The 15,998-nt window shown below is 37.9% G+C and overlaps 1 long non-coding RNA gene and 1 other non-coding gene across 2 annotated transcripts in view; both read left to right on the forward strand.

The window, feature by feature from the left end:
• Nucleotides 1–9,655: 9,655 nt before the first annotated feature.
• Nucleotides 9,656–9,765, forward strand: LOC113600725 (U6 spliceosomal RNA). The gene has a single exon (XR_003421838.2). It is a non-coding gene; the product is annotated as a U6 spliceosomal RNA (small nuclear RNA).
• A 3,661-nt stretch (nt 9,766–13,426) lies between these two features.
• The window catches only part of LOC113600469 (uncharacterized), a 112,607-nt gene continuing 110,035 nt past the window's right edge, over nt 13,427–15,998 (forward strand). Inside the window, exon 1 of the long non-coding RNA XR_003421458.2 lies at nt 13,427–13,485. This is a non-coding gene — a long non-coding RNA (uncharacterized LOC113600469). The remainder of the gene's footprint in view (nt 13,486–15,998) is intronic.

Genomic DNA, 15,998 nt, shown 5'->3' on the forward strand with positions numbered 1-15,998 from the left:
TTTATTCTATTTTCCTGTATTTACACAAAATGTATCCTCTTGTTTGTTTCAACTTACATTTTTTCAATTGTATCTCATTTACTATTAAGGCAAGAAATGACATGATTTCAAATCCCTCTGTTGTGGCTGCCTCCATTTCAAGATTATCTCAGAATTAGATTCGGAGAGACCTATTTGGTTTTGACATTATATATCCAATGTAACTTAGATTTAAATGTAGTAAGGAACAGTGTAGTTGCTGATGGCCCCATCTTAAGTCTTTCATTTTTCTTTCTCTTGAATTCATTTGTCATTTTGCTGATACTTTTCTCGAACATGTATTTCAGAAAGACTTTATGAGTGTTGGATGTTTTGCATTCTGGCATGCCCAAAAATGTGTGTGTGAGTGTGTGTGGGTATATATGGGTATTCTTCTACTCCATGAAGTAGAAAATATGAAGAAGATTTTTTATTAACTTAGGTTTCCATTTATTGAAGTTCTCATTGAATATTGTTTTAATGTACTTTGTCAACAGGACTAATTCTAAGAAAATGAGTTCCTGTGAATTCATTATATGAGCATTAGCATTATTACTATCACTTTTTAATGGCAATAGCAGTAGAATATTGTAGTTCATTCTATTGCAAGCTTCCAGTAATTCTAGAGAGAAATGATTTTTGAACCATAACTTGGTGCAGACTGTATGTAATTTCTCTGCTGACTTTTCAGCACCACAATATTTATGACTTGGGATGTTTGGGGGAACATAGACTTATGTCCGAAAATTTGCTTCATGCTCCCCACCTGAAATCATAATTCTTCAGGCACCAGATTCATTATCCTAACAGTCCATGACCCATGGACACATGTACTCACTTAATACTGAGAATAAACAAAGAGACATAAAGTGATACATAAAACCAGGCTTCTCATAATATGTAGGAATCTATTTTATAGAAAGAAGAAATAACTATTTTAAAAGTATGAAAATTTGGGCAAAGCTGAGAGACATAATTATTATTATAAAACTACCTAAGGATTGAATGACACTTTTCATAATCTTGAAGTGTCCTTACATATGTTATTGCATTTTATCCTCAGGACAATCCATGGATTTTTTTGTTTTTGTTGTTGGTGGTGGTGGTGGTATTTGTCACTATTCCACAAAGGAGGAAACTGAGGAGGAAGGAGTATAATGATCTTGCCTAAGGTCCTAAACCCCCAAATGACAGACTCAGCCAAAACCAAGTTTTCTGAAATCAAATCGCACCCTCTGATATTACCCTCATCATTCCGTTTACAACAGTCCCCCCTTTTCTGTTGTTTCAGTGACCCGCAGTCAACCTTTGTTTGGAAGCAGGGGGTTCTCCATCTGACCTATCATCAGAAGGTCAATAGTAGCCCCAAATTACATCACAGTGTTATGTCATTCCCCTCACTACATCTCATCACTTAGGCATTTTATCATCTCACATCATCCCAAGCAGAAGGGTGAGTATGGGACAAGAAGACGTCTTGAGAGATTTATTATTAGTTACAACTGATAATCTCTCACTGTGCCTAGTTCATAAATTAAACGTCATCAGAGGTATGTAAGTATAGGAAAAAACAGTCTGTGTAGGATTCAAGTCCATTTAAGTTTTCAGGCACCCACTGGAGGGCCTTGGAACACCTCCCCGAGAATAGGGGCTACTCTTCTCATCACTGTTAATTTCAGATTTGCTTATTAGGGTTTCAACAACCTTTAGATACTTTGTCCTTGCTTTTCATGACCATCACCAGTGCTGCTTTCCTTGCCTTTCATGGAGGTCTGGCAGCAGTCCTAAGCACAGACAAGTTCAAGTCCCTTCTCTGCTGACTGACTTGTCATGGAAGCTTGGTTATGTCATTTATTGTTGCTGATACTCCATTCTTCATTTTTTAATCTGTCAAAAAGGGAATAATGGTATCTCTTCCAGATTTATCTCAGAGGCTGTATTTTTGAAAGTAAGCCAAAGGAAAAAAAATAAAGTGAAAAATACATTACAACCTGCAAAATGTGATGCTTTTCCCTCTGTCAAGAATGCCGAAAGCTTACTCTTCCTTCCTCCAGCCCTTCCAATCTTGTAGAACACAGTTAAAATGTACTTCCACAGAGATCTTGTGAGATTTTAAGTTTTCTCCGTGGTTTTTCTCTACACAGCACCATTTACACATCCTACATAGTGTTTACCAAAGGTTCAAATAATGCATCTGTTAACTTGGAAGCCATCTGAGGCAATCAGCCTGGCTCTATTGTTCAAGACGGGATACATGCCACCACTTAGCAGGGGGCTAGGGACATGCCAATTTTTCCATAAACATCATTGAAAAACATAGTAAAAATATAAAGGGAGATGATGACGACAGTGATGATTTTGATTGTAATTATAATAATCATTTCTCTGCTCCCAGATTTTAGTTGTTTATTCTAACATTTTTTTTGTCTGCCTCATTTTATGATTTTAGTCGATCAGTTCCATGCCTATCTCCCCTCATTCCACCACAATTATGTATTTAATTATTTGATGGTAGGAGCTGTACTTATTCATTGTTGTGCCTTTAGTACTTAGTACCTGGAAAATATGTTGGCACTCAGTAACAGTATATTGAATGAAGAATAAAAAGAAAAGTCATTTCTTCGAGAAACAGCTACTTGGATTGCCTTTGGTCTTATTTATTTAACTAAACGATAAATGGGGGAAAAAAGAATTGATAAGCTTGCCTTAATTAAAATTTAAAAACTTCTGCTCTGTAGAAGACAATTTCAATAAAGCAAGAAGAAAAGCCACAGTCTGGAAGAAAACATTTGGAGAAGATTCATCTGATAAACAACTATTACCTAAAAATTTACAAAGAACTCTTAAAACTCAACAATAAGAAAACAAACAACCTGATTTAAAAATGCACCAAAGACCTTAACAGAAACCTCATTTTGAAAAGATACCCAGATGGTAAATATGCATATGAAAAGATACTCCATATCATGTGTCACCAGGGAAATGCAAATTAAATCAACAATGAAATACCGCTACATACCTACTAGAATGGCTAAAATCCAGAATACTGACAGCTCCAAATGCTGTTATGGGTGTAGAACAACATTGCTGGTAGGAATTCAAAATGGTACAGCGACTTTGGGAAACAGTTTGACAGTTTCCCAATAAGCTCAATAAGTTCTTATCATACAGTCCAGCAATCACATTCCTTGCTGTTTATCCCCACATGAATTGAAAACATGTCCACACAAAGAGACCTGCACACAGATGTTTATAGCAGCTGTATTTATAATTATGAAGATTTGGAAGCAACCAAGAAGTCCTTAGTCCTTAGTCAGTAGGTGAATAGATAAATACACTGTGGTACACTAGAACGTGCAGTTTTGTTCAGCGCTAAAAAGAAATGAGCTATCAAGTCGTGAAAACACATGGAGGAAACTTAAATGTGTACTACTGAGTGGAAGAAGTCAATTTGAAAAGGCTACATACTGTACGATGCCAACTATACGACATTCCGGAAAGGGCAAAATTACAGACACAGTAAAAAAAGTCACTGGTTGTCAAAAACCAACAAACAGAAAAGGATCAGTGGTTATCGAGAGAGGGGGAAAAGTAGAGCACAGAGGGCTTTTAGGGCAGTGAAACTGTTCTGAACCATTCCACAGTGGTGGATACGTGTCATTATAGATGTGTGGTAACCCATAGAATGTATTATACTTAGAATGAACCCTTATGTAATCTACATGTTTTGAATAATAGTAATGTGTCAATGTACGTTCACAGACTGCAACAAATGTACTGCTCTGACACAGGACATTGGTGGTGGAAGAGATATACATGTGGGACCAAGGGATATACAGACTCAATTGTACTTTCTGCTCAATTTTGTTGTAAACCTAAAACTACTGTAAAAAACAGTTTATTCATTTAAAAAATGAAAGGGAACATGTCACTACATAGATCACAGACTAACAAAATAAGAAGATGTTGGGAAAATTTCATTGGAATACATTTGACAACTTAAATGAAAACGCAACTTACTTAAAGCAAACATAGGAAGAAATAGAAAATATGAACAAAATTGAAAACATTTCCACAAATAAATCTAAAGGATCCAATGTCTTCATTGGTGAATTCTCCTAAACATTTAAAGAAAAGAAAACACCAATCTTAAACTCTGCCAGAGAATAGAAAAATAAGAAACATTTGCAAACTTGTTTTATGGGCTTACCATGACCTTAACACAAAACTTGACAAAAACCATGTGAAAAAGAGAAAACCAAATATAGGCCAACATCTCTCATGAACATGCACACAAGAAAATCTAAAGAACATATTAGAAAATTGAATCCAGAAATATGGAAAAATAATACTTTATTATAATCACAGCGATTTTATTTTAGGAATGAAATGGTTTAATATTTGAAAATAAATTGCAGTATAACAGAATAAAAGATAAAAACCATATGGAAACCTCAAAAGATACGTACAAAGCCTTTAATGAAATTCATCATCAATGATGAATCCATTATGAAATAGAAATAGAAAGAAATTTCCTTAATTAGCTGGGAAGATATAGCTACCCAAAGAAACCTCTAAATCTTATTTGATTTTCAAATATTAAAGATGCACATTGAAGTCTGGTAAGAGATAGGGATACCCAGTAATATAACATCAATTCAATATTTTTATACCATTTCAAATACGGCACAGCAAGAAGAATAAATGAAAGGTATAAGAATTAAAAAGAAATATAACCGTCATTCATGCACAACTTGTGTATATTATACATGCAAAATAATTCTATAGATTAAAAAAATCACCGGTAATAACTGAAAATAGTATTGCTGGATATAAAGTGATATGTGAAATTCAATTACTACTTTGAGTTATTAGTAACAAGCCAAAATTGAACATTAGAAAACATTTCATTTGTGATAGCACCAAAAATATCAAATGCCTCAGACTAAATTGAACAAAAGTCATTCCACACTTCTACACTGAAAACTGTGAGGTATTATGTATTAATGTATTATGTATTATGTATTATGTATTAAAATTTTTTTAAAGGTCTAAAAGATGAAAGTATATACCAGATTGATATATTTGAAGACTTAATATTTTAAAGATGTAAATTCTCCCTAAGCTGACTTATAGAATCAATAAAACTCTAATTATAAATCACATATAGCGCTATATATATATGTATATAAATACACATAGATATATATGTGTATATATATATATACATATATATGTACATGTATGGGTATATATATACATATATATGTACATATATATATATGTACATATATGGGTATATATATATACATATATATATATGTACATATATATAATGGAAATTCGCAAGCTAAATTCTAAAATACATATAGAAATCCAAACAAGTAAAAGTATCAAAATCTGAAAGATGAACAATGTTGAAAGACATGAACTGGGGCACCTGGGTGGTTCAGTCAGTTAAGCCCCTGACTCTTGATTTTGGCTCAGGTCTCGATCTCAGGCTTTCTGAACCATGCCCAGCTGTCAGCACAGAGCCTCCTTCAAATTCTCTCTCCCTCTCTCTCTGCCCCTCCCCAACTCTTTCTCTCTCTCAAAATAAACTTAAAAGAGAGAGAGAGAGAGAGAGAGAGAGAGAGAGAGAGAGATGAACTAACAGATTTAGAAACAAAACAACAATATAGCAATAATTAAAAAACTATGATTTTGGCACAAAGATAGAAATATAGACAAATAGAACATAAGAGAATACCCAGTTTTAGATCCAAACATAAATTGTCATTGATTTATAGTAAATTATTGCAGCAGTGCAGTGGGAGAAAATGTGATCTTTTAGATAAATGCCTCAAGGTTACTTGTATATTCTATAAAAATTAATTTGACGCCTTTCTCATACCATGCACCAAAATTTATCCCATGTGTACCTAAGACCTCAAATCGAAAGGTAAAGTTACAAAGCTTCTAAAGCAAATATGAAAGAAAACCTCTTGATCTTAAATTCAGAACAGATTCTTAAATGAGAATAAACTCATGCACACAGTCACAATTGCTAACCATAAAGTGAAAGATTGATGCATTAGATTTAATTAAAATTCATAATTTTTATTTATCAAAAAACACCATTGAGAGAGCTATCATGCAAACTTCAGGGTGGAGGAGGAGATTTGTAATCACATACCTGATAAAGACATTGTATCCAAAAATAATTGTATATTAAAAATGTCACAGATTGGGGCACCTGGGTGGCTCAGTCGGTTAAGCGTCTGACTTCCACTCAGGTCATGATCTTGCGGTTTATGAGTTCGAGCCCCACACTGGGCTCTCTGCTGTCAGTGCAGAGCCTGCTTTGGATTCTCTCTCTCTCTCTCTCTCTCTCTCTCTGCCCTTTCCCCTCTCGTGCTCTCTCAAAAATAAACAAAACATTAAAAAAAAATATATATATATATATCACAAATTAATAAGACAAATATAACAGTACAATTTAAACACATGTCATTTCACAAATAAGATTGTCAAAGTGGCCAAAAAGCATAACAAGATGCATTGGGGTTTTTTTGTCATGATTTATCATCAGGGCAATGCAAATTCAAATCATACTAACCCCCAAAACCCACCTGAATGACTCAAATTTTAAATATCTGACAATGCCAGGTGCTGGTGAAGAAATGAAACAATAGGATCCCTCACACAATGTTGATGGTAGTTCAAATTGGTAAAACTACTTCGAAAATTGTATGGCAATAACATCTAAAGTCGAACGTATGCATACACAGTAGCTTGGCTGTCTTCCTTCTTGCTAAATATGTAGCAGCATGCTACATATGAACTAATGTTCATTAGTTATTAGATATGAACTGATGTTCATTATCATTAGTAAATTATTACATAGTCATGTGATGGGATATTATTTAGCAATGAAAAGTACCAACCAAGGCTATGGAGCAACCAGATGGATAGATCTACAATCATAATAATGAGCAATAAAACAAAACAAAACAAAATATAAACACGCTGAAGTTCATACCATACTATTACATTCTTATAAAGAGATGAAAAGTGTTTTAAGATGGTAGACATCAGAATAGTAATTACTTTTGGGAGTTGACTGTGGAGCAGGGAGATGTGGTTGTTTTTGGAGTATAAATAATGTTCTAGATTCTTAGAGACAGTTACATGCCTTTAACCACTTTTTATAAATTTTCAACATATATACTTAATAGTTACATATTTTGCATATGGCAAACTTTAATAGAAAGGCAACAAAAATGTGTTGAAGTATTTTCCAAATTTTTTTTATATCTACTGCACTGACTATGAGAAGATACGCCTAATGCTTTTTCAATTCTTCACTGAACATTGACTTTGTCCCAGTGTATTGAGTCAGGTACTGTTGGAACAGAGGAATGGTTGGCATCTGATTTCTACATTTAAGCTTATTGTTTAATAGAGACAGGATGAGATGTGAACACAAATAATAATAAAAGGCATAAAATGATGTGAACCACATATGGGCTCTGCAGTGGGCTACCAGAAGCCTTCAAGAAAGAGATTGTGACTGAGTTTGACATGGACACCTCGGTAGGATTAACACCAGTGTAGATAAGAAATGGTTTCTCAGGGAAAAAACTTGCAAGTGTGAAAATATAAGAGGGGTGGTTCCGTGTGTATGAAAATATAAAGTATGAATATGGTCTATGTGAAAATTGTGAGTGGCATCTCCAGTCCAGCGGGTGAATTCGTTGTCACTGAAACGTATGGATAAATTGAGATTCAAGTGTTGGAAATCCATTGGCTAGTTTCTATTAGCAGATTACAAACTTTGGTTTCTGTAATCACATTTCCAGAATTGGGGGAATCCTAAAGTTCCTGTCAGTGGCCAGAGTGTTTTGAGGGAACCTTCACATGCCATCTTGGAAAATGCTTCTAATATAAGAACTGACAGGACAATGTTGCTGAAATGTAGAATGTGTGCCAAGGTGAAGTAAGGCAATAGAACTTAAAGAGCCACTTGAAATTAGTTTGTAGAGAGTCAGCAGATCTAGGCTAAAGATTCAGTGTTAATGATCAGGAGTGTTTGGTGGCCCTTGAACAGGAGTATGGCCAAAAAGCCACATTTAAGGAGCAATTGATTTGACATTGAGTGGAAGACGGTCACTGCTATGGTAACTCAGTATATGAGGCCCAAGTCCTTATGTGCATGTGATCTCTATGTGCATGTCTCTTTCCATACATCAAGAATCCAGAATAAAGGAGATAACTAGCCAAGGTGATGGTGCCCAGAACTGGATTTTGCAGGGAATAGAAACAGACCTGCTCTTGGCCCAGTCTTCTGGGGTTCTCAGCAGCGGCCGTGAACAAGAAATCCTGCTGAGCACCAGGCCCCAACTGTGCAACATAAATAGATTCACGCACAGGGCTGGGGTTGGTGTTTTCCTAGAAATAGGTCACATCACAGGTGATTTTCTCTGCTAAGGTGATGATTTTGGGCAGGTGAAGCTAATAGAGTAGTTATGGGGGGTGGGGCTGGGAAGGAGAATGGGAGAGGGAAGAGACATTGTTGTCTTAAAAAAGGGTTCTTTATGACTTCACCTGTTTTTATGACCATGGCAAGTCTCCTGAAAATGATTTCAGGGATTGTACTTCAGGTCATGTTCCTCATAGCGATTGTTTTAAAGATTCTTGGAGAATGCTTTCTGCTGTTGCCACAGTATGAGCCCTGGGCAATGAGCCAAGGTTGTTTTAAATCTCAGTTGAAAGCTCTGGCTCTTTGCATGTGAATATGTGCCAAAAAGGAGTCTAATAACTTATCAAGTTGAGGCACCTCAGGGAGGTCCAGAAGCAGGAATTTTTGAGAAGGGGTTTAGGGAGCAAGGTTATTAACTGTTGACCCAACTGTAGCCCTTTTTGGAGCTACTATTTGTCTTTGGTTTATGGAGTACATTTTTTTTAAATTTTTAATTAATTAATTTTTTTGCAAAGACAATCAGCCTGAAAGTCCTGAGACCTAGGTTTTTTCAATGAAACTTTTAAATGAATATTGACTGTGTTATTGACCAACCCCAATTATCAGTCTGCGCCTCAATTTTGTCCTCTGTAAAATAGAGATAGCGTGTGTCTGACATACCTCCTTAATATATCTTTCAAGGGAAAGTTCTGTGAAAGAGCACAAAATAAATTATCTCTGCAAATTATCTCTCCAGCATCTCTTGTACACTGTACGCACAGCTACAGGGAGTTCAGAAAATGTTGAGGAAATATTTATTTCTAGTTTCCAGAAGACAAAGATACGACCTACAGAGCAGAGAATGACAAATTCCTTCTAGGTTGATGTAGTGGATACTGTGGTGTGCCACTCACATTTCTATCCCTGTGTTCCATCCTTTTCAGATGGAGGTAATTCATTCCCCCAGGAGTACTGACAGCTGACAGTTCATGGCTAAATACTCCCTCTGTGGTCCTTGCCCAAGGTCTTCACAGCCAATGACTGGTGGGCAGAGGGAGGTATAGTCCCTGACTCTCTTGCTCGCAGCTCCAGAGCTCCCCAAGGGATTGACTGTGTGCCCAGTAGAGACGGTATTGCAGCCCAGCTTCTTCTTTGCACAATCCTGCTTCCTTCGCTTCCCCAATAAAATGCCTTCATGCGATACTCCCTTGGGCAGCGCATACACTAAAATTGAAACTATATAGGGCAGATTAGTGTGGCCCTTGCAGGAGGGTGACAAGCAAATTTGTGAAGCATCCCACATTTTCCAACCAATAAAATCTTGATTATGAAAGAAAAAAAAAATCCTTCATGAAAGTCTTTCGAGTTGGCTTCTGGGGAAAAGAGTCCTGTGGGGAACTGATAGAAGGAAGGAGGCAAATCCTGTTTTGGGAAGATGAGAACAGAAAAATCTGCATGTGGGAGATGTTTTGTGTGATGTAGTTTGACAGATGTGTGGGGCTTTCACTGAAAGAAGTGGTGGAAGAGGAAGTAGAGAAAGAAGTATTTATTACTCTATTGAGAGGAAACAGAATAAGTGAAAGCTCAGAGATCAGAAGTATGCAAATCTGGAAAGCAAAGTGCAGAGAGCCTGGCTCTGGGATCCACTCATAGGACACAGAGGACACAGTCAGGACGAGAAGGAGGATGAGTGTCTATAATGGAGAGTCCTAAAACCCAGTCTTAGAGTAACGAACTAAACCAGAGCAAAGGAAAAGGCATGGAAGGTTTTTTTAGAGGAGGAGTTATGCAAGATAAGCTATGTTTTCCATGAATGATCCAGAAGCAAAAATAATGAAGGGCTCTAAAATGGAGGATGTTTTATGGTGCTTGATAATCTTAGGTGATATCAAAAATTAGAAGAGTTCCAAATGAAATGAAGATAAGGGTGGTATTGAAGCAGTTTGAAAATATACATAATTTTAATACCTGGAATATCCCTTTTTTTTTGTTTTTTTTTAATGTTTATTCATTTTGAGGGAGAGGGAGAGGGAGAACGAGTGGAGGAGGGGCAGAGAGAGAGGAAAAGAGAGAATGTCAATGCAGAGCCCAGCGCAGGGCTTGGTCTCACAAACTGTGAGATCATAACCTGAGCTGAAATCGAGAGTCAGTCACTCAGCCAACTGAGCCACCCAGGCCACCCTCTTTTTGGTTTTTTAACTTAATAATTATCCAGGCCAGCTGGCTTTAGGACGACTGGAAGGGGGGAAAAAGAGAGGGGGAATATGAGAGAAAGAGAGAATACGAGACAGAGAATAGTACAAAGAGATAGGCTACATCACATTTTACCCCATGATCAATTCTTTAGGGGACCACAAGCTCTCTAGCTCTGTGGCCTTGAGCTAGTCAGCAAACTGAGTGCTCTGGAATTGTAACCCAGCACATAGGCCGCATCAAGCATAGCTTGCTCATATCTTATCTTGGGGTTGAAATTCATCACTGCAGCTTATTGTAATTGAGGCAAATGATTTCACTTCTCAAATTCTCATATTCTTTATTCGCAGAAGTAAATGAATTGTGATGGAATTTTAAGAAATATTGTGTGAACTGCTTTGCAGTGTGTGGTGCGTAATAAACACCATACACATATAACTTTTATTATCATTAGCTTTGCCACTGATTGTCTAGACCACGGAAAGAGTCTTTGACACCTATGAGTTTCTAATTCCTTATCTGAAAAACTAGTTGGTAGCTTTTCACTTTCTATATTTTTTAAGTTTTTAAATTAAAGTTATTACTTTCTATATTTTTAAAAAGATTTTTAACGTTTATTTATTTTGGAGAGAGAGAGAGTGTGTGTATGTGCACGTGCGTGCGCTTGTGTGCGCCCATGAGTGGGGGCGGGGGGCAGAGAGAGAGGGAGACACAGAATCCGAAGCTCCAGGCTCCCAGCTGTCAGCACAGAGCCCGACATGGGGCTGGAACTCACAAACCGCAAGATCGTGACCTGAGCTGAAGTTGGATGCTTAACCGACTATGCCACACAGGTGCTGCACTTTCTACATTTTTAATGCTAGGTTCCAAGTAGGATTTTCTTCAGAATTAAAATAAAAAAGCAGGGGCGCCTTGGTGGCTCAGTCGGTTGAGCGTCCAACTTCAGCTCAGGTCACGATCTCTCAGTCTGTGAGTTCGAGCCCCGCGTCAGGCTCTGGGCTGATGGCCCAGAGCCTGGAGCCTGCTTCTGATTCTGTGTCTCCCTCTCTCTCTGCCCCTCCCCTGTTCAAGCTCTGTCTCTCTCTGTCTCAAAAATAAATAAATGTTAAAAAAAAATTTAAAATAAAAAAGCAAATTAGTTAACCCCAACACAAGAAGATAGGTATGCTCTGTGAACTCCCCAGAAGCAGGTGAGGAACTTGAACGGGTGATGGGAGGAACAAGATATCATTGGCTTTCATCCTTGCCAGGGTTAGGGTCTGTTTTGGAATTGTCTGGTCAACAGCACATTGCTTTCTGAGACTCTGTGGGTGCTAGATCTGCCAAATGCTTTTTTTTTTTCCCTACCGGAAAGATATTATCTACTCCAACTACTCACAAAACATTTGCATTCCTTGCTGTTGGGTTTGAGCCAGAGCCAAAGGCCCTTAAAGCTTCTTTTGCATGACAGTGTTTCCTGTGAAATACTGCCTTGGTCAGGCACTGGATCAAACCTAATTCATGAACTGATTCTTGTTCCTCTGCTATGCTTTCAATATCCTCAGCTAGGTGTTAGGAAAAGCTTTGTAGGCATCCACTGTGTCAACACATCAGCCCAGCTTGGATTTTAGCAGAGACCCAACCGAAGGCAGACAACAAGGGAACTTGCTGCAGCAGAACATGGAAATAATCCCTTTCTCACTTCCCCACCCTCATCCAGTACAAACTTGTAAGGTGTTCACTCCAGATTGAAAAGGGACTCTCTCACTGACTGGGGGTAGGACCAGAGGACAGTGTGATGAACTGGTATCTCTTATCTACTGTAGGTGAGGTTTTCAACTATGTATGATGCCAGTGTTTGGACTTCTATCGTAGGTCTATTGTGCTTTACATTTGTCACATAGTTTCTACTCAATGGAGGAAGATTGGAGTATATGCCCTTTGTGAGTCTCTGAAGGCATATTAGGGAAATGTATATACTAAGTTGATACCCAGATTTTTGTCCCATTTCTTGTCCTTCACCCAGCTACTACTGTAGAAAGAGCTGTTATACATTTGAAAGTCATAGAAAGAATCAGAAGGCTTAGGCTCTTGTTCTGGTTCTATCTGTAAGAGTTTATAGGACTTTGGCAAGTCAGTTGCCCATCCTGAGGTTTGGTTCATTCATCTGAAAAAGGGGAGTAATGGCAGGCTGTGGGGAACTTTGGATGGGATTGCACAAGTGTCCTGTGGATTTCAAAAATATAACAGGCATATGAAGTGGAATCATGATTTCACAATTTTACATCAGGCTGCCCTGACCACAACTTCACAACCACTGGACTTCCATCGATGGATACTTTTTCAACTCTGCTATACGTAGAGGAAAACATAAGACTCATCTTTCATTACTCTTTGACTGCTATCCTTTATATTACTTCCTGGAAAGTACACAGTGGTTTATCTGGTGAGGTCATTATGTTTTAGTCAATGGCAAGAGCCCAAAACAAATATCTTTACTGCCTTTTTGAGATAAATACTTGTAAAAGGTTAGTTGGTGCTGTGAAGGATGTCTTTCTATTCAGAAGGAAAAAGAAAGAACTCACAGTGGGCTTCTGATTCCCACTATCAGAAGCTACTTCCTGAGAGCTACTTACCCGCTTCGAGTAAACTTGACCCCAGCATGAAGAGATCAGCTTGTCCTTAGTGGAGAGAAGCAGGAAAAGAGTGTATATCTCCATCATTTGTCTATCCTACTGCAGCTTATCTTCTGTCTTTGCAGACCAATGTTTGTAACTAAACTTCTTTATTTTTGTTAGGAAAGCATTGGAAGAGAGGATAACTGTAGTCAAGGAAAGTCAAAGAGTGCTATAAATGTAAGTACGTTGACATTAATCTCTGGCATATCATCTTCCGTCTGGATTTATCGCTACCTTCTAATTCCTGGTCATCTTCCACATGGCAGAAGCTAATTCCCTAGGTCAAGGGAACACTTTCCAGAACATTTCAATACCTCAGTGTTTTCCTGTTTTCCTGCCTGTGACCAAGAATAGCTTGGCATCTTAGAGGAGCAAGTTTCACATTTGAGGACTCTGCCTTCATCCAGAACAGTGATGGCACAAATGACTTCCCCATTCGGGAGAGTAAGTCACTTGTGTAGTAGAAGTGATAAGGCCTCCATTGTATGGAAATTTCCAAACATAAAGTAATAACCCCACATTAATCCCACTTATCCCAAGCATTGCACTCATAGAACAAGTCATGGGTTTTTTTCTCAGACACTGAGGTTGCGGAGAGCCAGTGAGAAGAAAACCCAGCACAGCTGACTTAGTAACCAGGTTAGTTTTTTGACAGTCTGTCATGACTTTAAGTATTCAGACACTTTCATTAAATGATCAGTGTGAGCCATACCCCACGGTCAATTGGTCATGTATCCCCATTTTATATGAATAATGAATACTGTGAAGTTCATAGAACTTCCGTGTCTTCTCATAGCCACTGTACACACAGCCTTCTGTCACTGGATTCTAGACACTCTCTTAAACCACACTTGATTCCTAGATCAACTTATCCCTATAGATAAGTAGCAGACACTGCAGCTTTTTTAACCAAAGCTAAGGATCATTCTGGAGAGACTTGAGTAGCCAGAGCTTTATTTCTCCAGGCCCCTTCTGGGAAAACAGACTCAACCAAATGACCGATTGATTCTCCTATAAAACTCCTCTGAAAAAAAAATCCCTTTCCCCTAAGCCAGTTCTGAAAAGTCTCCCATTCACTTCTCTTGACTTATTCTGATCTAATTCAAATTCCAGAGACTTCTTAAAAAAGGTTTTGTTTATCCAGACATCTAGAAAGATACAAATAAATACATAGATAGGTATGCCAGCGTGCACACACGGTGTGCACGCGCGCGCACCCACACACACCCACACCCACACACACACACACACACACACACACACACACACCTTAATATTAGATGCTACACTATCTCTTATGTGTTAGTCAATTCTCTCACCTAATTAAGGGCAGAGTGATAGAGCCTGAGGCTATGTTACACTCAACCCACCACAAAGGGTGTGTATGAGAAAGATCTGACAGATGTGCATGGCTGGGTGGAGACTTGTTATCTCATGCTAAATTTTCTTCTGTAATAGAGAGCAGTATGAGTGGCTTGCCAAAACAAGAAAGTGGGCATGTGATATTTCTTTTCTTAAGTGAGATCTTTATCATAATAATGACACAAGTGAGCTCTTTGTAATCACAGTGGAATATGCCATAATGTTATAAACCTGTCATTGTAGTGATTCTACATTTTTGTCACTACATTTATGATGAGCTTTGTGGAAAATTGTTGTGGATGTCATCAGACCTTTGATCTTCTCATACAATTTGATAATCCCTTCTCGAGGTTTGTAGCCATCTTATGGTCACCAGAGACAGACTAGCACACGTTGCACAGCTGTGACTTATTACTGATTGGGTCATCTTCCTTAATTTCAGTTAATTTATTAAACAATTTGTAAGGTCTCTATCAGCTTTAGAAGTCTTGAGCTTTATATGTAATTTATTTAATTTCCATAATGAGACTTGCTGTCTCACTTCACTGGCCTTTGAATCATAAAAACTTCAGTCTCAAGTTTATTTACAGTCATAACAGTTCACTAAAATGATATGTTGGCTGAGTCCTGCTATTCAAAGGCTGGTCCACCAACTGGCCCTATCAGCATCGCCTGGGAGCTTGTTAGAAATGCAGAATCTCTGTGCTGAACCCAGATCAACTAAGAGTCCATGTTTTACCAGGATCTCCAAATTATTTAGACGCACATAGAAATTTGGAGTAGAGGGCTGGCAATAGGGACATCCTCCAGGTGTGATGTCAAAGTTATTGTGAGCCATCACCTTCTCAGTGGTACGGTTAGCTCGCAGGGGCCAAGCTGATTCTTAGATTACATGAACTGCTAGGCAGTGAGGAGGTTGGAGCTTCCCTGCTAATTGCCAGTCGACAAATTCTTTCAACTACTGCCAATGATTCAGAGGATCTCTTCTTCCACAGCTTATTTCATAACTTTACATTTTTTGTGTCTATTGGAGAGATTGAATGCTGTGGGTCAGCATGATAGGCATTCCTCAGTTTTCTCATATGTACACTATCTGCTTGGTTGTGATTGTAGGAGGTTTCCTTATAGTGGTTGGAATATAATTCAAGAATACTGGTTGTTGGGTTTTTTTGTTTGTTTCTGTGGGATTATTTAATAAGTGCCCCTGTTCAAATCAAGCACTAAATTTTATTTCTTCCACCATCCATCAGCCAGAATTGCATTTCTGAAAATTAACCTTTTTTTGTTTAGTTTATTTATTTTGATAGAGAGGGAGAACAAATAGGTGA

This window comes from Acinonyx jubatus, chromosome F2 (assembly GCF_027475565.1).
Source record: "Acinonyx jubatus isolate Ajub_Pintada_27869175 chromosome F2, VMU_Ajub_asm_v1.0, whole genome shotgun sequence".
NCBI classification, from domain to species: Eukaryota; Metazoa; Chordata; class Mammalia; order Carnivora; family Felidae; genus Acinonyx; species Acinonyx jubatus.